A 25,946-nucleotide genomic window follows, 5' to 3' on the forward strand; every position below is an offset into this window, starting at 1 on the left:
TGGTGGGAAAGGATGTCTCTTTCCATTTCAAGAGTAACTACCCTAAACTGCTCTTTTTAGCCCAATACCCATATCATTTTCTAACAGTGATATATGTCGTTTATTGTCTTTATCCCACCTACTAGAACATAAGCTCAGCAAGGATAGAGATATTTGCCTATTTTATTCACAGGTATATTCACAGAAATTAGACTGAGGCCTGGTGTACATTAAGTACTCAAAAAAATACCTGTTAAAATGATGAATGAATAAATGAATGAATGGAAAGAAAGAGTTTCAGAGCAATGATGTAGAGGTAGAAAGCTATGCAGAACAGTCTGAGAATATATGAATAGAAAGTAGTTGGATGTAGTTGGATGCCCTTCTCAATCTTTAGTCTGTGAGCAAGAGAACATACTGCAAAAGTGTAAATTCACAGTTTCAGAAGCTTTGCACACACTCTCTGGGATGTGTGAACACACCACAACAGGAGAAGCTGCTCTCAAAACTGTTTTTTATTCTCTCATTTTATCCCAGTAGGACCGTGTGACAGAGTCCTCATTCCTGAGTCTCTGCGGGTCTCCTTTCACTCAAAATGTACACCTAAGCCAGGTGGCCTTAGTGCTTAGTGCTTCTTCCCCAGCAACTTATTAATTGGCACTCCCTGAGTTTGGTTCAGAGAAGCATGAAAGATGTGCTTAATGTGAGGCTTTAGGAAGAAAAATCACTGCAGTTTAGGGTTTAAAGATGGCTAGACAAGGACATGGCAGCAAGGGGGGAAAAATAGTGCTGTGTCCAAAAGATCCGAGTGTCAGGCAAATATATGGAGCTTTCTCCAAGCATTTGGAGGCGATCTTATTAAAACCTCAGAATAGTTAGTGTCAGCTTTGAAAATGCTGTCCTGTCACTGCAAGTGCCACATGAGGATCATGTACAAGACACAATACTTGATTATGTTATTCAGGATGAATGTAAGGTTCCTTGCTGTTTACTCAGCCTCTCCATCTTGGAGAAAAGAAAAGGGATGGGATGTGGTGCAGGGGATGCTGTGGCTGTTGGCTGCACTCCGGACAAGAAGGAAAGCAGACGCGCTATTAGAGACTAATTGCCTCTTACTCCATGTTCCACTGGAGCTACTGCCTACCAACTATCATTTCTGACAAATTTATAGCTTTCCCTGCCTTGCAGTCACAAAGCAGACAGTACTCCCTCATAGCATGGCTCACACCGAGCCATCAGGTAGTCGGTTAAGTATAAACTCACATGGCTTCATTAAAATCTATTGCATGCTTTACGCAAGGGCGTCTAGATAGTTTCTAAATTCACAGGAATATTTCCAAGGGATTTCATATTTACTGGTACATAAAAGCTGTCAGTTTTTGAATAACAAATTAGCCATCAAATGATCATATTGCTTTGTGTCTCCAACTACAATCAACGTGTAACAACTTTTCTGCACTACCACTGAAAAGTAATTTCCATGATAATATGAAGAGGCTCGATTTTATACAGCATCTATTATCTCAGGGAAGGTAATATCCCATCCCCACCCTGGTCTTATATTTCTTTTTAACCAGAATATGTTTTCTGTTTTTCCCCACAAAAGGTAGGACTCACCACCTGCTTCTCCTCCTGGTAGACCATTTTCACTAAAATAACATGAGGCCTACTGATTTTTTATTTTTAGCATTTGCTTGAAATGTTTTTAGTATTCACTTATACTTTAAGTCATCAGATTTATGACATATATTCTGCATCCAACTAATATAGGGAGGGGACAAAATAATCCACCTATTTTAAAACATATGGATACTTAATATCAGATAAAGAAAACTCCTTTCCTCCCTAACTTTTCTTCTGGCTCCTAAACTTATGCAGGCCAAAACCCCATCTTCTCCATATAGCCCTCACCTGAATGCCTCACTTTTTGCATTTTACATTGGGGGAATGATGGAATTCAACGGGAAATTCCCCGTATAAGATTTATAGTTGTGTCTGTACTATAAAGACCTTCTAATGGTTCCTTTCGCAAACTACCTTTCAAATCCACTCAAAACAAACAGATCAATCTGGATCCACTTTTGTTTAGCCATTTTTTATTACATAAATAACTTTGTAAGACAGCCAGTGGAATTCAAAATTAAAGAAAAATAAATTGCTCATGACCCAAATGCTCTAGCAAGTTAAACCATGTTTGTGTTGCCTTCTACTCCATTATCCATATCTATATATTGTATAACAGATGGAGTTTCTTATTCTGATGTTTTTCCTTTAATGTTATGACCTGTATGTTTTCAGATGACCCATAAACACACAAACACCTGCATGCATATTAATACCCACCACTGAGTACAATATATTCCAATTAATCAATCACAACTTCAAATTAATTAGCTTTACTGGTATAGTGGTTAAAACATAATAAGAACTTACTGAATTATTGCTAACTGAATTAGTGAAATCTTACTTCAAAAATTAAAATTATCTAGTAATTTTACCTAAAATGGGCTGAAGTTTGCCCTATAATTTTATAGGTTGAAAATGTAAATAGGTAAATAAGTAAACAAAGAATTTAAGCAAGATCTAAATAGAAATTGTTTAACTTAAGAAAAAAGAACATGTAAACAATAAATGGGATCATGTCTTTAGATATAGATGATGTTGTTTATAAAGAAATAAGGCTTTTCAGGCTTTCTACTGGGAAATATTAATTTAAATGGTAAATTCATATTAGTGAATACCTTTCAAAAATAACAGAATTACATTTCCTAAACATGCCCCATAATCCCTACTTGTTGCTAGTTTAGACTAGTCCCTAACCCCTCCAGGTCTTCGAGTAACTTTGAATAAATGGTGCTTTGCCATGTTTAAGCCTCTGTATTTCTGAGTACAGAATCAGTAAACAGAATTTTTGGAGGACTTTGCAATAGGCCCGAGTCCAATCTCTGCACAATTCCAGAAGCGAGCTCCCCAAAAAGCGGGGCCACTGTTTGTCTGAAGCAAGTCTTGGTGCACAGTAGGGCCACACATATTTGCAAATGAATTAACGAATGAGTGAGTCCCTTTCATTCCTGCATTCTGCTGACTGCAATCTCAGCTTCCTGCAACATTCACAGTCCAGGTCCTCTTGAACAAACCCCTGCTGTTTTTCCTGGAGACCAGGAGGGTGAAGATGAGGGGAAGAGTTTGCCTCCAACAGGAAGGCAATTATTCTCTGTTCAGATCAGCCCGCGAGTGATTAGAACCAGTTTACTTATGCCTTGCAGGGTGTGCAGACGCAGCACTGCCTACAGCTGCAGATGAATTGTTTTCCATAGAAAGTCAATACTGGTGACACAGCTCCCGCCACCCAACTCTAAGCAGTCATTCATCATCTACTTTGGAAGGAGGAAGAAACTTTATTTGTTTTTCCTAGATGTGACAAATGAACATGAAATGCAATTTATAGATTTCAGATATGTCACTCCCCCCCTCCTTTTTTTTTTTGGTTTTAGTCCTTCTGACAGCTTAAAGTCAAAAATTAAATGCATCTTCACTCTCTCTGACTTGTTTCAGATCCAACATATGGCTATTTGATGCAATTTTACAAAAGGTTGGCAGGCAGCTTTCTTATCTTTCTGGTTCTACTGTGGACTTTCTTCCCAGGGGAATGCTGCTACTATCTAGTTTTCCAGATACTCTTCCTAGCAATGTTGTTCCTGGAATTCCACCATTTGCATATTTAGACAAGGCAGAGTTAACAAGGGGGAGCCTCACTACCTCTGGGCATATATTTTTTGCATGTTGTTTATGAAATGTTTGCTCATCTGTCTACTGTTTATCATTCATAGACTGGAATCAAGCAAAGGGGATATGCAGTGGATATTTCTCTTGCTTTGTTCAAGGCTTAACTTGCTCCATATGCAGATATCACAGGTGCATAATAAGTGCTTTTTACGATGATAATGGCAGCGACCAAAAAAAAAAAGCAACCACAACAATGGGCACTCCAGTTATCTATCCACTTAATTCAAACAAACAAACAAAAATTTCTATTTATGAACAGTAGAAGAGGCTATTTGCAAACCTCTAGCCTTGAAAGTAAAAATGAATTAAGCAAAATTTGATTAGAGCAAGTAATTAGCTGACCAATGTGGGCAGAAAAGTTGCCTATTCCCTAAGAGGGCTGAGCACTAATTTTTCCCAGATGAGTTGAGGATAAGAGCAATAAGCACTTATCAGTCGGCAGCTCTTTGGAGGACAGTAATAGGGAAAGTTATACAGGATCCCAGAATGACCCATGAAAAGGAAATCACTGAAGTACAATCAACAGTAGGAGAGGGAGAAGGAGGTGACTAAATAGAAAAAAGTTCCAATCGAGTGTACACTGATGGAAATGATTATGAAGAAAGATGGGCCCTGTGCAACCTCTTGTCCTAAATCCCACCCCAGCCCCCAAACTCCATGAAGCTCACCTAATGTCTCATGCATGCTCATTAACACAAAGTAGGGTCATTCAATGCCAAGAGAACAAGAGAATATTTGGGCAATAGGCCATCTAACTGTGGCCTGAAAGGTGATATCAATGAAATTGCTGGTAAAGTTTTGCATTGCATTCTCAAGAGTTTATTCTGTGAGTCTTTTGCTTTATTTAATGCAGTTTTATTGAGATATATTCCCACACCATACAAACCATCCAAAGTACACAAACACTGGCTCACAGTAGTATCACATAGTTGTGCAGACAACTTCATGATCAATTTTAGAATATTTTTATTCCTTTGTGAGTTTATTTTTAAACTATCATTTAAAAACAAACATGGAAAGACTTGGGAAACAAAGTTTTCAAGGAGCATACAATAAAATTTTAGTCCTTCACATTCTCTTAATAGCCTTATCAGGAGATCTGTTCTGGTTTGCTGGCTGCCAGAATGCAACACACCAGAGTCAGATTGGCTTTTAATAAAAGGGGATTTATTTTGTTGGTTCTTCAGAGGAAAGGCAGCTAACTTTCCACTGAGGTTCTTTCTTACGTGGAAGGCACAGGATGGTCTCTGCTGTTCTTCTCTCCAGGCCCCTGGGTTCCAACAACTTTCCCCGGGGTGACTTCTTTCTGCATCTCCAAAGGCCTGGGCTGAGCTGCTAATGCTGAGATGAGGAATGTAGAGCTGCTTAGCAGTGCTAAATTGCAATCTCTCATTTAAGCACCAGCCAATTAAGTCAAACGTCACTCATTGCAGCAGACATGCCTCCTAGCTGACTGCAGATGTTAATTGGCAACAGATGAGGTTCATGTACCGTTGGCTTATGTCCGCAGCAACAAGACTAGGTATGCTCACCTGGCCAAGTTGACAACTGAATCTAACTAACACAAGATCCTACCTATTAGTTATTATTTTTAGTAGTAATGATAATCCATTGCCTACTATTTTTGCCCAATCCTATACAGGAGAGTAAGGGTCATCAGAAAAGGCAACTTGTGGATGGACTGTGTTACAGTCATTGGAAGACAATTAAAAAAAGAAAACAAATCATAAGACAGCTCGTCTCAATTCTCTTGGGACTTCTGAACACAAGCCTCTCTTTTCAGTCAACTTAGAGAATATCAAACTTCAAACACCACTACTTCCACTGCTGTGAATGTACTGACCCTCCATAGAGGAAATATGTGTCCTCTGCATGGGTGGTTGATCTGAAGGGCAGAGTATGGGGCCAGGGATCCACGGACTTATTTCCCAAAAAGAAAAGCCACGGCCAAATCTTAAACTTGACCTTTGTGGATGTGTGCCTTTCTGCCCAAAAGAGAAAGGGTTAGAGTATGGTCCATGAAGGCTATTGATGCCATGAAAAGAAGGAGATAAAGGCACTAAATGTATACTACAATCACAGGAAATAGCAAGGGGTCTGAGTCTAGAGACTTGGATCTGAGTTTCTTCTTTGTCATCTCATGCCACTTTAGCTCATAGCTCACTTCATCTTTTTAAGCCTGCTTCTTTGTAGTGATAGTCATAAAGTTTCCTATTTATTGGGCACCATGTTTTACACCAGAAACTCTACTAAACCTTTCAAATATATTACTTTATTAAATTGTTTTTTAAAAATTTCAGGTAGATATTATTATATTCATTTGACAGATGATGAAGCTGATACTTAGAGAAGAGGCAATTTGCTCAAGATTGCACAGGTAGTCAGTGTTAAAGCTACTCACATCATACACTGCATGGGGTTTTGTGAAGATCAAATAACATCTGGGTAAAAGCAATCTGCTTAAGTTTTGTACAAATGTTACTGCACAAAGGATGCCACATTTAGTACTAGATGTTCTGCTAAAATGTGATAGCTGATTTAAAAAAAGGAAGTAAACTTTGCATTGCAACTGTCTCATAAAATAGTGCATCAGTGGGAAAAGGAGAAGTGGAAGCTAGAGAATGGAGACTTGTAATAACAAGGTGATTAGTAACATGTTCTTGAAGAAATAAAGATCATTTTTATACCTTTAAATAAATTAAAATGTGCAGTCAGGATTCACACACAGATTTTTCACAGTGGCCCCTGCTTCATTTTCCTTGTCCTCTAAGCCCTACTCCTTGGTAAGATTGATTTTGTGTTTTTCATAAAAATGGGTGGGAAAAGGACGATAGAAATGGCCATGAAACTCGGACCTAATGATAGGACTGGTGAAGAGACTATTCCCCACAGGCTTGGGAGCAAAGAAGTTATACTATAACCAAGAAGCATCCTTCCTCTAACTGCATCTCCTAGTAAACAATCCTATTATATCTAAATTGACATCGAAAAATAAACTCATGTAGAAGAAATAGCTATTATCATACATGCACATAGGTAATACAGGATAACCATTATTGCTTAGCATTGAGTCATCTGGCTGAAAAACCTAAACACGGTTTGTTAGAGGAAAATAATGGCATAAAATTTAAGGGATATTTTTATTATTGCAGTCACTATGGCAACTGATAAATATCTTGAGAGGATTTGAGCTGCCTTAAAAATCCCAGGATTATCCCACAGCCTCCACTCAAATGCAACCAGAACACACTTCCATGGTCATTGCAAGCCCCGGCGTAATTTCTCTCTTAAATCGCCAAGGATCTATAAATGCCAAGAGGTTACATCATTTTTAAATGTTAGCTGCTATCAGAAGGAGCCGTGATGCTGGGAGAAACGGATATTCATCTTCTTTGCTCATGGGAAATTTTATAAGAAATGATGTTCATTTAATGATAAGAAATTTCTTTATTCCACCAGAAATGACAGAGGAAAGGGTCAGGGGAAGGAGAGAGCAAAAAAGAGAAGCTATCAGTATATTTTAACACTGATTTAGGTGAGGAACACAATGATTTTGGTAAAATCTCTAAATTGTGAATTTGGTTTAAGAGTTTGAATAAATGTCAAGTTTAAAGTCAGGAGAATGAAAAAGAAGAGCAGGGAGGAATGACTGTTCTAGAGATGAGTGAACAGAATGTAGCCACATTTTTATCTCTTGCTACACTTTTATCATCATCCTGACAAGTATGCTTTAGTTTTATTTATTTATATTAATGCTTCATGGTAAACTGGCAAATACAGCAGGGCATATTGGAAGGAATTAATGAAACCTCAGCCGCATGAGACCTTGCTAATGTATTTGGCTATTAAAGCTTTCCTGAGAAAATTACAGAGACCACCAGGGGTTTCTTCCAAACAGGATTTGCAGATTAGTGAAGTGAGAATTGCCTCTGTAGCTCCACTGCAGAGCTCTCAGAAAAATGGTACTGGAGGGGTCATCTAGAAGGAAGCATCTCACGCTAACAAGGAGATCTGGTTCATGTAAAATTCTTTCTGCTTCCTTCAATTATTTAATGACAGATACTGATCATCTCAAGTTGTTTCTGAGAGGCTGAAAAGGATGAATGAGGTTCATTGAGATGCCCCCAGCATAATTCCATTATCTCCTGCTTTTCCTCTCTCCTCTTGTTTTCCCTTCAATCAGAGTAGTCAACATAAGAACATGATGTCTTATGAAGATAATTTTTTTTGTCATAAATGAATTTTCTGGGCAGTTTTATTTCTTGGGCTAATTCCATCTCAAAGTACATATTCCAAAAGCAGCAGAACTGATAAAGTACAATAAAAAGACAAAAATTTCTGTTCTACTTATTGACTACTGCGTAACAAATTATCCCCAAACAGTGACTTAAAACAACCCATTTTATTTTGTCCGTGATTTTGTGAGTCAAGAATCTGTGAAAAACTCATCTCAATAGTTCATCTCAGACCCACACGCATCAACTGTGGTGGCTGGAGCTGGAAGTTCCACTTCCAAGTAGGTCTCTTCACTCATGTGTCTGCCCCTGTGGTGACCCTTAGCCTCACTTTCTCTCTACATAGCATCCCATCCTCGAAGTTTCCATGTGGCTTAAACTTCACACAGCACAGCAGCCTCATGATGGTCAGACATGGTAAATGACAACTGGCTTCCTCCAGGGTGAGCTCGCATTCCAAGGGCCTCAAGCGCAAGCTGCAAAGCTTCTAATGAGCCAGTCTCAGAAGTGCCTGGATGCCAGTTTTGCCACAATCTATCAGCCAAAACACTGTCAGCAGTGCTGGCCCAGATTTAAAGGGAAGGGAAAGACAGAGTCTACCTCTCAGTGAGGGAATGGTATATGCACACACAGGGAGGGCAAGAATCAACAGCAACCATCTTTGAGATGTGCAACCAGAACTCTTTCTGTACAATATATCATTTACAATTAAAAGAAGGATATGATAAAAAACTTTAATGATTATTTTCAATATGAAAAACAAGGTCATCTCATGTTCATAACATAGGATATAGATATCTTGAGGTTGTCATAGTTTTCACTGGGTTTCAGCTGTGAAATAACTCTGTTACCTTAATCTTTCTGAGGCTGTACATTCTTAAACTGGCACTAATTCAAGTTGAATGTTTACTGAAGACCAATTTCACTGTAAGCCAGTCTCATAGGTATCAAAGGAACCAAGGTCAAAAAAATGCCAGTATGTGGATTTGCATGGTGCATAAAGTATAGAAGGATAGATCTATTAACTGTTCATTAAAGTTGCATAAATTAATTCTCTAATATGAGAGCCCATATCTAGGCAGTCCAATCCTATCAGGTAATTAACGGTCTGAAATAGCATCCTAATTTTTGATACCATAAAAATGGGGTTCTTAAAAGCAGATAAGTCCTTGTCTCCTTGTGCTCACAACAAGAATTGATGGCACTAATATCAATTGGAACATTTAACCCAGCAACTGAAAAGAGGATACTTAGTGTTCACTTCAGCCTGAACAGGGCCTTAAAATTCATCTTCTATCTTTCACTTAGCCTTGGTCAAGGTAGATATATACACAGATGGATGGATGGATGGATGGATGGATGGGTGGATGGATGGATGGACGGATGATAGACGGACAGATAGATAGACAGATAGATAGCTGGATGGATGATAGACAGATAGATACAAAGATAGATGCATAGATAGATAAATAGATACATGCTATTTGTCTTTGAGGGTGAATGAATGGTAAAAACTTGTTTAATGAAAGTAAACTTCCTCCAACTCATTTACAGATCCATACCTTCTAAATAGAATGTATCTGACATCAGTTACCTTTCCTGGAAACTCAGGGTCATAAAACTACATCTCAATTGGCCTATTTTACTATAACATAGCAATGCTTTTTGGAATGTCAGAAGTGTGCTGAAATGTGAACTCTCCCCTCCACATAAAATAGTTTTGAGAGTTCAAATGCGTCTCCATACCCTACTCCCCACCACCACAGCTTTCCACTGTCTAATATGAGTAGAAACCTCTTTTCCACCTCCAATCTAAATAACTGTTCTTATGACTTATTTTATGAAACAAAGAATATATTTTCAAGGCAAAACTTGTCTTAACCTTGATTTCTATTTTCTAGTAAATCTGCTTAAATATCTTGATCATTAGATGGAGTCTTAACTATAAAACTCATTTGGTACCACTTCCCCACTCCGACCCTTCCACCTGTGTGGAGACGCACCTAAGACTGACAAGTTCCTCCCCAGACCCCCAGCGAACCATGCCCTTCTACTTGACAGCCGCACTTTTAGTTAGCAGGTGCATTAGTCGTGCCACTGGAAAGACCCTCAAATCATCTCCTGCCTCAATCCACAAATATCTGGTAATGGATCTAATTCCTTCAATTCAGAATAAAGGGATGACATGAAAGAGTGCTCCTAGTGATAAACTTTTCCTTGCAAGTTTTTAAAGCTACTTGGGGGGGGGGGGGTGTTTACCTTTTGCTAAACATAACTATGACAAAGATACAATGATTTTGTTTTAATTTATTCATCTTTTGCTTAAAATTTTAGTAATTTTGTATTAGCAAGAATACAAATAAATGAGCACAGAATACAATCTGAGCAAGAATTAACATGCGTGCATTTCAGACCATTTTGAAAAATACCTCAAAAAAGTACTCAGAAAACAAAGAAAAGAAAATCACTCAAATTTCACTACACAGAGATAATTATCACTAGCATTTAGAAGATTTTCCCCCAGTCTGCATGCCTGTGATTTGGGGTCGGGGTGGAGGAGAGAATATGAATTATGTGGTGCAAGAGAGGATAATATAGTACTTTCTGTTTTTTAACCCACCTTCCCCACTTTAAAACTATACTGCAAACATTTTCCAAGCTATTAAACATTCTTCTGTGTTATCACTTTTTATCGGCTATATAGAATTTGATTGTATGGATACATCATTATTTAACTAAACCCTTATTAGAAGGTTTCCAATTTTCACTAATATAATTTTATGACCCAATGAACAACCTTGCAGATTAATATTTCTGAACATTGATTATTATTTCCTTAAGTAATCTTCTAGAAGAATAATTTCAAGATCAAAGAAAATGAATTTTATAACTGCTTTTGAAACATATTATCAACAAATGTCTTTCAGAAAAAGTATACTAATTTATAGTCCCTTTGCCAGAACTTTTGACTTGCCAGTCACCAGCACCCAAACTTGTCTCTCTTTATAATGTTCTTTAAACTAACTGGAGGAAATGGTATATTTTGTGTTAATTTTCATTGCTTTCATTACTAATGATAGTACATTTTTCTTCCCTCCCTTTCTTCCTTTTCTCATTTGGGTTTAGCCATATGAACACTCCCATTTGGTGGACTAAAGTTTATATTGTTTCTCCATTTAAAAAATATGGATATTTCTTTTTTCTTATTAATTGGCATAAACTGTCATCTTTATATCACAGTCTAATACAACTATCTAGGTGCACTTTCTATTTTCATCTTCATCTAAAGTATCCAGAAAAAGGCAAAAGAGTATCATTCTACAAATAGTAAACCCACATACACATATGGGACCCCTACTAAAAATTTCAAGCATGAAGACAAGAGGTTAGAACTAATATCAGCACAATATCTCAATAACTGGTTTTGTTTCCTGTACCAAGGAGCTGAAGATAAACATTATGTCTCCATTCTGACTGTGTCACCAGTTCATAGTCAAACTTTTCTTGCCACCCATTTGTCAAACATTGTAAGGTGTTGAAAATAGTTCACTGCATGATGAAACTCAAATTTATTAAACTACTATTTAAGAACATTTTATACATATGATGTTTCCATGTAGTCATATACAGCACTTTACAAATGTTAGTTAAGAGATTCCAACCAGAAACTGAAGCAAATCTCAAGAGAGTGAAATAAGGCATTGAAGAGCATGATAATTTCTCCAAGATAACTTCAGAGCATCCTATGGCTGCCAACCAAGCACCTGATGCCCCAGGCCTACATTATAACCATTAGATCACATCACAAGCAGGTCTGCTAACCAGGGAACACTGCTTTGGGGTGCTTATTAACCAGCACCTTTAAATGTCTAAAACACAAGAAAACATAAAATAAATCGAGATCCCTCTTTGACACAATTAACTCTCAGTTTCCAAAGGAAGTACTGAAAGGACCTTATCATTTACCTTATCTACAAGATAATTTAACTAAAATAAAAAGACATGCTCTCAAAAATTATAATTCTTATAATTCCTTTTCAGGCATTTCAAGAAAAAATGGGTTTTGGAATATGGAGCGTTTTTTTCAGAAGATGTTTTAAATCTTTGTGGAGTGAACAAATGCTCACCATTAAAACATTCACTTCTTCCTTTTTCTTTAATTAAAAAGAAATCATGTGGTATTAAGCACCACATGATAGTCAATGTGCTCAAGGCTGAGGATTAAATGATGAATGAAACACTGACTGCTTTCCTCAACTGCCAATACCTCTACGACAGGGACCAACACAAAACAATAAATGAAAGTCAGTGGAAGAAGTACATTTGTAGAGTTCTTGACAAGAACAGAAACTGTGGGAACAAAAGAAAGCATTTTTCTTTCCTGTTGATGAAATGAGGGAAGAAGACACAGAAGTCCTGACACTACAACTGGGTTTTGAAACATAAGCAGGAATTTTATGGAAGAGATATGATGAATTTTCTGGCAGAGGATTCAACATAGTCAACAATAGGGAAGTGAGATGGAAACATATGTTCAGCTAAAGGCAGATGAAAAGGTAGGGAAAGTAGTCTACAGCCAAGTTTAAAGAGCCTGATAAACCATGCAAAGGGGGGTTGACTTAAATAGCAATAGAACTGGGCAGCACACACAGAATAAAGATTTTTTAAGCCGGGATACAGAAGCACTATATCTCATTGAGAATGATTACTTTAGAGGTAATGTAGAGGCTGAATTAGAAGAGAATATAGAAAGAAAGAGCTCAGTAATAGGTTATTGCAACAGTTTAGCTGAGGGAAATGTTCCAAGAACATACAATAACAATCTCAAACCAAACAAAAATATTCCTAAAGTTGGACAGAAAACAAGTTAAGCATTACCTAAAATATATCTACTAGGATTCCAGCCATACTGTATAGCTATTTCCAGCCAAACTGGTAAGTACTGGAGATGCTGAAAAAGATTTTTCAGAACCATACTTCTTGGGATATTGCAGCTGAGTCTAAAACCATCACTCTTCAAGGATCTAACAGGAGGGGAAAATAAAGAAAACATATGTCTCCCCAATTTAACACTTGCCAATGTAAATGAGCACATGTGCTTTTCAATGTTCAACAAATTTCTCAAGCCACAGAATGTGGAAGTGCCATAAAGGAAACCATCAGGCTAAACAGAATGATTCAGTAAGTGATTTTTTTTTTTTTATTTTTACTTTGACAAGTAGCACAGTGAACTGCAGAGTCTAAAAATCCATATTCCACAGGCTGACTCTGACCAGCATTCAAGTTCTGTTTGACATTAGATTATGTTGGCCCAAAGAGCATTGTTTAACAGAAGATTTTCCAATAAAGATTAAATGTATTTGGACCCTATTACTATGAGATTGTACCAAGAGCTCTAGAATAGCTATCTGATATAGAGAAAGGGCACATGTGTTATAATTTACCACAGTTCATGCCACTCCTTGTCGTTTTTTCCAACAGTAAAAGCAGGTCTCAGTTGACATTTGTCATCACTATTAAAATAAACAACAAAAACAACAGCATAAATTCAGAACTAAAATAAATAAGAAAATAGTCTAACTTTATTGTTTCAAATGAGACCTCAAACAGCAAACTGAGAGTGCAGAGCAGCATAAATTCAAAGCTAAAATAAATAAGAAATTAGTCTAATTTTATTGTTTCAAATGAGACCTCAAACAGCAAACTGAGAGGGCAGAGAGAACATTAAACACTGAGGATATTTCTCACTTCCTCCAATTTATAGGTTATCTCTCATTTTTTATTGAAGTAAAGTGCCTGGAGTGAAATAATTAGGAAAGAATTCCTAGTCACTTCATTCACCTACAATTATCTGCCCAAGGCAATTGGTTCAAGCTGAGACCCTTGTGGGGCTAAGACCACAGACTAAAATTTGAGTACCAATTCTGCCTATTACTAGCTATGTGAACACAGGAAAAATTCCATATTAGGCCTGATCCTTTATTTCCATATCTATGAAATGGAGCTAACAATGCCCACTTCACTGAATAGGTTTTTATGAATAGTAAATGGAGCCAAAACACTAAGCACAGAATTTTCTAAGTGAAATTAATCGTTACAATACATAAAAATTCAATAGTCATGCAAATCTGAGGAACACTAGACTGAAGAAAATTAAACAAGTTCCTTTGGTTTTAGGCTCTGAAAAACATATCCGAAAGCAAAAAGAGGGGGATATATTTGATACATTTTCCAGATGTATTCAAAGATAGACTCCTTTTCTATTCATGGAGCTTCAAGAGAACTAGGGTTCTGAGACATACACTTTGGGAACTGCTGATGAAACCTATAAATAATATATAGTGTTTTAACTGAAAACTGAAAGGGATGCTAGTTTCCTATATAAATACACATCATTTCCCTTCCCTGACTCATAACAGACTCTTAACAGTTGTCAGTTCACTCTTGGAACTGACTGTAGATTTACTGAGGCCTTAGCTCAAACCCAGTACTTTGAAATTGTTCTGTGAGAACAAGATACAGAAAAATCAGAAGGGAACACTGAGGCATAGCCTGGGTAACGCTGCTGCTGGCTGTGTGTGAAGAAGCTTTGCCTCTGATGATGCCTCCTATTTGGAGAGACAGCTGATCCACATCTGCTGCCAGCCCTCAGAATAATGGGCTTGCCTCTGAAGCTAGGTAGTTATGGGGACCAAGACGCTTGCTGTGTACGCTGAAGTTATCCAACATGATGAAGAAAATGTGATTCAACCACAGGACTGGGAAAGAGTCCCAGGGTTCCGAATGGCAATGCTACGCCAAGGTGGATGAGCTGCTTGAGAGGCATCGTGGGCAGCTGTGTGCAGTCGAATGAGATATGGGGGCTACTTCCACTTCTGCCACTGTTGAGTTCTGGGGCATTAAGCAAGTCATTTCACCTCGCTGAGCATAAATTTTTTCATCTAAGAATCCTGGGTTGGAAGAGAAAAACAGTTTCTTATGTTCCTTTCAGTTAAAAGATTATATGAGTTTCCTGGGATGAAAGATATATTTTGGTGAGGATATGTAGAAATTAAATATTTGTGAATCAAGTTAATACCTATATAAATTATATTACCTTTGATTATAATTATATGATACCTATACAAATATATTACATTTGCCAAAAATTCCCTTCTTCATCTTTAATTGAACTTCTTTTCGCATGGAATCCTGGTATTTCAGCCTTACGTCTTACCCATATTCAGCAGAATGTACAAGGAGTGCCTGTTATATAAAAGAAGCCGGGGCGGTTTCTTTTTGTAAAGTGAGCAATTTCTTAATTTACATGTTGGCAGTCCAAATTTGCTGAAATCGAGGTACACCTATGGTAACAAGGACGTAGCTGACAAAAAGTTTGTTCTAAATGGAACTTTAAATTGTAGAAACGTCAGTAAGCTCCTCAATCTAAGACCACAAATTTTTAAAATGTAGATCTTCTTGACATACAGTGTTACTCACCAAGTCCCTTTATCAAATTTGTGTTTTCCCTGAAGGTAAGCTACTCCAGTGCTGCATTATACACCGAAGTCCCATTCCACCAAGGCTCAATTGCCGATAATACCTATAAGATTATATTTTTTCTTCGAGCTAAAATGTAAAGGTCACTCTGTTTATTAAAGCTCAGCCTTAAGGCTAAATGTATTTCTTACACTTTTCTTGGAAGAAGGAAAGGAGCTTCGGAAATAGCAATGCATATTGATTAATTGATCAGAAACTGAGTTCCCTGGCTCCTAATCAAATTTAACTTGGCTCATTCACAGATGAACCAGAATTTTCACTTCTAACCAAGAATAAATCTTACCTAGGAGAGATGTCATCTCTCTCCAGAAGGACAACAATTGCTCTTCTCACTGATCTATCATCCTCACTCTAAGAAATTCAGTACAATTACCTGCTGGGGAAAACAAGGCCATTTTGCTCTTGCTCTCTGTGTCTGCATCTAATACTGTATACATCTCCAAGCATTTTGGAATGCACAAGCAATGTGATCCAACTCAAGTTTCCACTTTTACACATATCACTTGGCTAAAGGATGTTTTGCTGTAAGATTGACTGAAATGCTGCTGCTAACTCTTAGGAATCATGATCTGAAAAACACCCCATTTTTTCAGTTCACAGCACCTCTCCTTAGGCAATTTTCATGAAATGGCACAGATTTCTTTCTGAGGTTTGAATACAATCCTTTTTTCAATTTAGTGTCTTGCTGAGGGAATTTTTGGCTGTACCAGAATATGCGAAAAACAGAGGGTAAGAAAAAATAACCAGGTGCATCCATGAATTTTTAAGCCAGGTCTGCTGAAGAAAACATGCAAAACAAAATCTCTTCAACCACGCTTGGTGTAAAACATCAATCTGAATATTATCTAGTATCATCTTTGCTATATGTCTACACCAGCCCCAGACAGATGGCCAATTTACTGTTACCAGCTTTAAGGCCATGCAGCCTGCCACTTCCCAGCTGATAGCTTCTGCAGACTAGGCCTCCGACTGAACATTCTGAGTACCCATGAGCATCCCCAGAGCGGCACAAAGACACAGAAAGTACAAGCTATAGAAAGTAAAGCTAATTCAAATAATCCTCCAAATAAAATTAAAGAAAAAGAAGAATAGTAGGCCAAGAAATAAAGCTATCTGATGCAAAAATTTCCTTGAAGATTTCCTTGAAATACTAGGTACCATTTTCTTGAGGAGCCAAACAAATAAGCTGTGATCTGTCATTTTATCTCTTACATTTCATGCAAGGATGCCTAAGTTTCTTGATTCAGAGCAGGATCTGAATGTCTAAAAGCAAAACTATTACAGGTGTTCATACAAATGTATCATTTGGCTAACAGGATCAAGCAGGCCCCATTTCAGGGAATCAGAATTGTTTGCCAACTTATTTTGCTGCAACTTAGACAGACTGGGCTTCTCATTTTGAAGCACCATTGCAACTGGGTATGTTGTTTCATTTTTAATCAACCTATAGTGGATAGTATCTTCTACACTTTAGCGCTAAGCTATGGCCGCAGACTCTCAAGCAAGGAAAGATGATTTATTAAAAAATAACTAAATCCACCAGTAGAACCCACCCACCATAGAAAGCAGTTGCTCACTTTCATCAATCATTTTGAAAAATAAAAGTGCATTCCCTAATTAATGTTTACACAAGGCCAACATACGAACTGAAAACTTTCTAAAGGTCGATGCGTCTGTTTTCCAGAACAGTTCTAGGATTATATACAAAATCACTTGAGCCACCAACACCACATACTGAGGGTCCAAAAAGTAAATAGGTCCTAGGTCATTCCTGGGAAGAAACAGGAAGTCTTCTCTGCCCTCAGTGGGCAGGTTTGGTGACCCACCCGACTCTGTCCCTCAAAAGTGTCCTGGGCATGATGGAATTCCAAAACCAATCATACCAGGTTCTTGTGGCTACTCTGTTTATACATCTCCTCTACCAGACTTGAGTACAGACCCCAAACGCTGACTCTCCCATTCATCAGCAGCTACCTCTAGGGCCTTCTATATAGGATGCTGTTGATGTTTGATAATAGAACAATGAGACAAATCTTTTTTTTTTTTTGGAATTTTAGAAAAAAATACTCTTAAGTTAACTCCTCAAGTGCTTCTATTAACACTGTGAATAAATTCACATATGACAGCATTACATAATATTATGTGCTAGTTTTCGTAATTTTAAGGACAGCAGAAGGGACAAAAGGCGAAAGGGCAGGTGGAAAAGAAGGAAAGATGACTATGGAAGAAAAGGAAGAGGAGGGAGGGAGGAACTCTCTAAATAGGCATTATTTGGGGCTTTTAAATTAAATCTCTATATGTGCTTTATATATTAACCATAATTGCTTTTTTTGGAAAAGTCTATAATTTTGATTTTCTGCTAATTCACAAAACAGTACATAAACAGCAAATAATTAATAGCCCTTATCATGTTCTGGGCTCTATGGGCTCTACATATATAACTTCTATAAGTCTTTAATTCTATCAGACAGGTACGTTAGTATCACCATTTTACAGATTAATACACTGAGGCACAGAAAGGTTAATTGACTGTCCCCAGACTATGTAGCTACTAAGTGGCCAAACCAGGTTTGAAGGCAGGCAGTCTAACTCCAACATCCATATTGTCAAGCATTATGTCACATGCCTTATCTTGAATCCGTAAGCATTTATTGAGGACTTTCAAAGTTCAAGTCACTCTATTAGGCATGTGAAGGATGTACATGTCTAAGCCACGGTCTCACAGTGTTCTTACTAAGCATTGCTGAATATTCTAAAATAAAAGTTAAGCATTTATATGGCAAGAACAAAATTTCATACAGGGCACAGGTACTATAGAAGGACAGGGTCCCAAGAAATATTTGAAAATTGGGTAGCCATAGAAGGGATTATGAGGGATGTGGTGGAAGCTTGGATCCAGAGAGGATTTTCATGGGGAAAAGAAGAGCATGAACAAAGGAATGGAGGCTTAGCCAAATTTGACATGATGTATTTAAAGAAAACTGAAGTGAAATGCTGGTTTGAACGCAGCTGATGACAGGAATTCCTCACTTAAGGATGATCCTCTTCTCCCTCTGGTTAGGAAGAATGTGACATTTCTCTTCTCACCTGGTCACTTGTGACAGCCTCATGGTTTGCAACATATGTCAGAACCAACCTGAGGCAGAGAACTGGGACTCAGCTTATAACATTGAAAAGGAGAAAAATAGCCGATGTTCTAATAGATGAAACTCATGGTTCAAGAATAACAATCCTGATGAAACAGATTTATCATGATACAATCATTCCTCTAAATACCCATGCCTTTTAAAAAAAGCATATTTTACATTATAAAGGGTTACAGATACTTATTTGGGGAATATTGAATAGTTGGGAAAATACGTAAAATCTGGGTACCTAGCCACATGCATTTGTGTATTTAAAGAGGTTTGTTTTTAACTAATACTCCTTCATCTACACACACACACAGACACATGCACACACACAATCTTCTTGATACTTGGAACCAGTTTTCACTCTCACAATACTTTGTATGCTTCACCTATTAGATCCTGTCCTTTTGATAGCATGGCTTAAGGTTTTTAGTTAGAACCCAAGCTGCTTGGGATACTGTAAAACTCAGTATCTCCTCATGAACATCTATCAGCTCCTTAAGTCTCCTTATCTCAATGACACATCTTGGCCTCTCTCCAGCTTGTATATTGTTTATTGATTGATGTGAATACGGTAAGGAGAGTAGAACATTCTCTGAAAGTTATGAACAACTGATAAAAGAGGTTCTGAATGCAGTGTCTGCCAGATCTGTAATAGCTAAGGGAAGCAGAGAGATAGATTACTGTGTGTCTTCTTCCTTGCTCCCAATCTAGACCTGCAGCAGAGAATTTCTCGGGAAAGTATCCCATTACAGTTGATTTCTACAAGGACATTTTTCATATCAAAATCTCTGAATATCTACTGTACAGATGACTCTCGTGAATGAAACTGACATGCACCCATTTAACAATCAGCCTATCTTATAGGTTAAATTTGAGGAGGATATGTGGCCAATTTGTGGAGATGGCATCAAAAAAGGAGAATACTTACAAACCTGAGTGTTTCACTAGGAAGGGGAAGTCACTTGGGTGAGGCATAGGTAGTTCAAACAAACAGATGGGAGAAAGAAAGAGCGAATAAAGTACTTGTCATAAAGGTTGCAGCAAAGAAAACCTATTCTTATTCAAAAAAAGGACAGTATACCTGGAGACTAATTCAGCGAGCTGCCATATCTGCTGCTGTTTGGAAACATAATTAACAACTGTGTGTCTGGAAATAATTAATCTCGTGCTCATGGGGGAAATTTATAGAGAAATATTTTTTAGAACAGACAATGTAGGATGTTTTAGAATGTGGGCATCTGGAAACACTGCCTGAGAAGGAAAAACTCCTAGGTCAGTGATGTCATTAAACAGGGCTTTCAGTGCTACCTGGAACAAGAGATGAAGAATGCAGGTATCCTACACACACACACACACACACACACACACACACACACACACACACCTTAAAAGAACTCAGTCCCAGAAAATCAAGAAATCAACCAATATCTCTGAAATCCCTCTATTAACTATAGTCACCTAAGACTCTTCTCAAATTCAGAGGACATTCTATTTTAAATCACCTGAGCAAAATCCTTCCATGGAAGTCTTTGCCTAAACTTTAAGTAGTTAGAGAGGCCAAATAAGAGTATTCATCTCCAATTATCTGAATGGCAATGTATCAATGAAATCAATGTAGCAACTGAAATTCTCCAGGGTGTAGAATCCACTTGCCTTTTAATCTGTTATACGAGGACTTTATTGAACATAATGGTAATTTTACTTCTGTTTTCCTTGGACTTCTACTTTTCTTTATATCAGAATATCCTTAGACTTCTACTCTTTGATCAACTTCCTGGTTCCAATACAATGACTTCCATTACAGGTACTTCTTGCCTCAATTACCGTAGATAATGTTGACCTGGTGTTTCAAGTAGTTAATGGGTTACATTTGCCAACAATTTTCTCTCAATTCAGTTGCCTGGTAGGCAGACATGCATCCTCTCTTTCAGATGCTGGTACATCAGGCTCCAAAATGCTTGCACTGTCTTCGTGTCTGCCTCTCTCTGATTCTTGAAAATGTAAATCTTATCAGGTCCATTCCCTGCTAAAAGTGTCAATGGATTCCTATTCCTTTCAGCATAATATTCAGTCTCCTCAGCTTAGCATACTCAGTTCTATTATCTGACACCTACCCTCCTCTTCAGTCTCTTACCACTTTATTTCCCCCACCTACCACTCTAAGTTACTCCAATGAACCATCTGTGATTCCCTGAATGCCCTTTCTCACTGCAAGAGCTTTATATACGCTATTTGCTTAGCTGGACGCACCTTTCTCTCCTCTTATAAGACTAAGCTAATTCTTACTCATTTTCTTAATTCCATTTTACATGTCATTTCCCCTGAAATGCCTTTCCTGACCTCTGCCTACCTTAAATCTGAGTCAGGTGCCCTTCTCATGAATTTTAAAGGAATACTGCCTCTTACCTCTCATAACCCTAACAAATTAAGCACTCCTATATAATACTTTTCTCACTAGCTGGCAGACTATAGAAGAGATTATCCTGTTCACCTTATCCCATACCTTAAATATTGTTTCACACATAGTAGACACTCAACCTAAGTGTTGGTGGTATAAATTAAAGTGTATGACCCCATGGAGGCTTGCCATAGTACCATAAAACCTTGATAAATACTGTTGGGAGGACTGGAAGCAATTTGAAAAACAGTGGTACTTTTTGGCTCCCCTTTACAGATAGTTTTTGTATTTTCCTTTCAAGCCCCATCATTAACAGTCTCACTCCAGAGATGGAAAAACATCAAGTGATCTTGCTCACTGTCTCTGGTGAAGGGAGAGGGTGGGACATTGGGCATGTCCCTTCTTCAACAAAAGGCTGTTACCCAGCCTTGGAATGTTGCTAGAATGGAGGCAGGACCTATTTCGGTGGGGCTGTCTCCATTTTGAAGAGGAAAATGATGAAGGTAGGTATAGGAAGATGGTCACTTTTCTTTACTTCACTCAAAAGATACCCATTTTCTTCTTTGTTTCCGGTACACTAAGCAACTCTACTCTGAAACCAAATATGGCACTTCAAACATAGACATCATTCTAGCAAAGCTCCATCCTAGACATTCTGGCAGATCAAACTAGTGTTTCATTGGTGGCATCAGGTGACAAGCAAATAACACCACACAAAAGTGTTACAGGGTTTGAATCAAAAGCAGGCATGGAAGATTTATGGCATTTAATAAGAATAAGAATTCTTATTAAATGCCATAAATGAGAATGAGAACCTCATATTAGAGAGATTCATCAGGTTATATGGAAGGCACTGGTTCAGTGGTCCACAGAAGTCCTTCAGTTGAATCAGAGGCCAATCCACACTACAACTGTCTCAAATTAAGTCTTTATAAAAATTTCATTTGCTTCCCATTTTATATTTGAAAACTCTACTAAAAATTACAAAATGAAAAGCTCAACAATGTAGTTATAAGAAATGATTTAACTGAGGACTAATTCCACTATTTTCTACATGGTAAACAGAAATACACACACAAAAAAAGTATGTTAGCCCCAACACTACTTTTAAAAACTACTTTAAATTCAACCACTGAAATAAAGAAAATATATATCATTTATACACCACAACCATTGAAAAGAATAATAACATAGTCAAAGTTCATACAGTAAAGAAATTTAGAACAATTTGTCTTGGGAAGATGGGAATGTAATATAATTTTGAAATATTTTTTAAATAAGAAATGGGGTGAAGGCACTATTGTCCCTTAAAAGTATGGCTGATTAGATTACGTGCCCCAGTTTGGACACGTTCTTGGTCTGGGTTCAATTTCTAGCGAGTGTGGACTCACTGTAAATAGCATTTCTTCAAGATATTCCTTCAATTAAGTTGTGTCCCAACTGAATCAGGGTGGGCTTTAATCTGAATTACTGAAGTGTTTTAAACAAGATGAAAATCAGACTAAAAGAGAAGCCATGGGGAGCAGCAGAAGCAGGAAATTAATGGAACAGGAAGAGAAAGGAGAAGACGCCACCATGCGCATGGCCGTGTGATAAATAACCCAAAAGATTGCTGGGGGGTGGGGGGTAGGGAATGTGGGGGTGTTCATCCATATTTTCTGCCTACCCATAGAAAATCCACTTAGCACTGAAAACACCTAGAAGTGTGTACACACAAGCTACACTGAAATATGTGGATCTAACAAACAATTGATTACCGCAACCTCTGGCCCGGAGGTGTATTCAGAATTAAAGCAAATGCACCAGGAAGGACTATCACTGCTTCTAAAGACAGATAACCCATTAGATGGGATATAAGTGAATTAAGAAAAGGGTATTCATTTATACTTCCTCTTGCAAACTAGCTCCTGGTGATTCAGTATTTCCAGAAAAACCTTTCACTGATGCCCTAAGATTATGTGCAAACTATAAATATGAGAAATTGAATTTCAAAACCCTTTCTATCAATCTGTTTCCAACTGTCATAACCTTTTATGCCTTCTTGAGCACTAAAGATGCATCACTTCCCAGGTCTTGGAAAGAACTTGAAAAGGTATTTTATCTCAATACACAGCATTTAAGTTCATTCACTATAATCACTAACTAATAGACATTATAGCCACAAATTAGACTAAAATGGTGTTTAGAGATAACAAATCAATTGGGTAGATGAGAGGATATTTTCAAACAAGTACCAGAATGCCTGATAAAATGAGATTTGAAAGGATTAACTTACTTCTTGAAGAATTGTCTCCAATTTTGTAAGGCTTGGAATCTATTACCTTTAGGTCCCCATGCAGAGAGCAAGCAGCTGCAAATTACTACTTAGTTTTGCAAAGTAAAGGTCAGCTAGAGAGATCAGATTGCAGCAGACATTAAAGGAACAATATGTTAAGCAGAAAGGACTCCATGGCATTTATATGAGATCCTACAGTTTCTATGCATTTAACTCATTTTTTTGAATGCTATGATGCTAAGTATTTTATTCCCACATGGCAGGAAGATTAGACAAGTTGCCCAAGGCCACTCTGTCTGTCGACTGCCTTGTCATTCAGTATTCCCAATAAAGAGCTCATGCTATCAGAGAACTGATTTATATGCCTAATGCCATCTGGGTATGACATTTATTAATTTTTCTGGATATATGTTGGATATATAATCTCCATCTGGATATACTGATGATCTAATGCAAATAGAGAAATAGAGAAAATAGTACTTTGTGGTGCAAACTCTACCCTTGGGCATTCAGAACAACACTGAAACTACAAATTAGATAGTAACCAAAGTTCTGTGTAACAAGAGCCCATTTGACAGAGAGGGAGCTTTTTAAGTAAAGAAGAAACTCCCATCTTCCCTGCTACCCACGACAAATGTATAACTGCCTGGTTCTTTTCAATATCGTGTCCCATTCACTTCTGATCATATTATAGGTGGTGCTGTATCTTAATTTTCATAATCCTGAGTAGAATATCAATAACTGCATGGAAGTAAGGTACATATGGTTACAATTTCACTTCTTTGGCAACTTGGTGCAATGAGATCAACTCAGGGGAGCCCAATCCATTCTCTCATTCTTTTCCTCTTATTACAGTTATTACTATGGCTGTTTATCATGCACTACAATGTAGGGCAATGCCACTATCAAAAGATTTTCTTTTAATGTGATGACACACTTTAGAAAAAGAAAGGAGAGAGGACAAAATGGAGGGAGGGAAGGGAGGGAAGGATTTTTATCAGTTTAGTGGGTGCAGGAACTATGGATAAAGAAATGTCTCCTAGTAATGTTTGTGTCTAGATAGAGACCAAATAGCAACACTGAATGGAAAGCCACCTCTTGGAAATGTCAGCTTCTGTATAAATGGTACTAACACATGATATAACAATCTGTTTCACTGACTACATACCAGGACTATGGCTTACATCTCTTCTTTGAAAGCCTGGATGTCCTATTACCTGCCTTTCTCCTACGAGCTCTGCTGTTGACTTTACAGACCCATGTAAGAAAAATGATTTCTCTAGGCTGGGATTTTTGGCTGTGGTTTTACAGGCTTTTCAGTGAGACATAAAACGGAGGTCCTGACCACTCAAAGTCATTAAGGCTCCCTGTACACGTACACAAGGGTAGTGATATTAACAGCAATTGCCCTGGCCAGATTCCATTCCAAGTAATTGAATTCCACTAGGCAATTTTTAACAAAGCCTCTTCCTATACTGTCTTCTTGAGCTCCCCTACCAGTGATATATCAGCTGTGAAGCTCCAACTACTTTTTGGTCAAAATGGAGTTTCTTGAGCTATGTGATTTGGAGAATATGCACAGTGAGCTCCAATTGCTATAGTCTCCTTTGTCCATATGCAATGATTCCTTCTGTAAACTTGCAATATCAACACATTCCTGAGTTGCTTTCAAATCTCATCTTTTGCAAAGAACAGGAAAAGCTTATCCTTTTGGAACCAATCACAGTTTCACCCAAGTTCCTTCTACAATGTGTTAGTACAGTTTTAAAATATTTAACTCAGGTCAACAAATGTTGATTTCATGATTCTCCCTCCCATACCATGAGCTAACTCCCTTCCATGTCATAAGTTAACTTGATACAGGTTATTACTCCCATTCACAGATGAAGACAGAGAGAAAGTCAAAGCTGTGTGTCTTTACTTATACTTTGGAGAAGAATATATCCTAGGCTAGGAGATGCATGGATGTCTTTTGTTAGCTAAGGCAGTGATTAAAGTCAGAATATTCTTCTGGCTGTATCTTGATTAGGGACCTTTGCTCTCTTTCTCTTTGTTTCTTTCTGAAATTCCTTCAACTCTACAGATGGCACCTTCCTTTCCCATGTTTGGAGAAATCAAATCAAAATAATGATTGCATAATATGATCTCCCAAGAATCTGCTTTCTACAGATTTTCTTTTCAGCCATGTTTTTCTCCATATCACAATAAATGCCTCTTCCACACTTTCCCTTTCCAAAGGGTTGTCTTGGGAATAACTATATTAACATTTATCCTGTACATCTGAACCTTGTTTATTCAAACATCAAAATGTCTTCTCAGTAAGAGAGGCAGGGAAGATGGCAGCATCATTAAGTTTGTCCTCCAGAGTAGCTACTAAGTTACCAAGAATGGTACAGAACAACTTCTATACCATTTTGATGGGGAACATCAGAGACCAGACACACAGCATACACGAGTCTGGACCAGGTGGAATAGCTGAGACCCCACACATCACTAGAAGACCCCAAGTCACAGAGGCTGGTGCCCCTCCCTCACAGGCACTTTACAGCAGTAAGGGCTTAGCTCAACCAAGATCCAATTGTAGAATTAATTTAAAAATT

General features: G+C 37.7%; 1 protein-coding gene across 4 annotated transcripts in view; it reads right to left on the reverse strand.

Annotated features, from left to right (window-relative positions):
• Nucleotides 1-25,946, reverse strand: part of SORCS1 (sortilin related VPS10 domain containing receptor 1) — a 536,703-nt gene that overhangs the window by 188,880 nt on the left and 321,877 nt on the right. The gene's annotated exons all lie outside the window — the stretch shown is intronic.

Source organism: Tamandua tetradactyla, chromosome 13, assembly GCF_023851605.1.
Source record: "Tamandua tetradactyla isolate mTamTet1 chromosome 13, mTamTet1.pri, whole genome shotgun sequence".
NCBI lineage: Eukaryota > Metazoa > Chordata > Mammalia > Pilosa > Myrmecophagidae > Tamandua > Tamandua tetradactyla.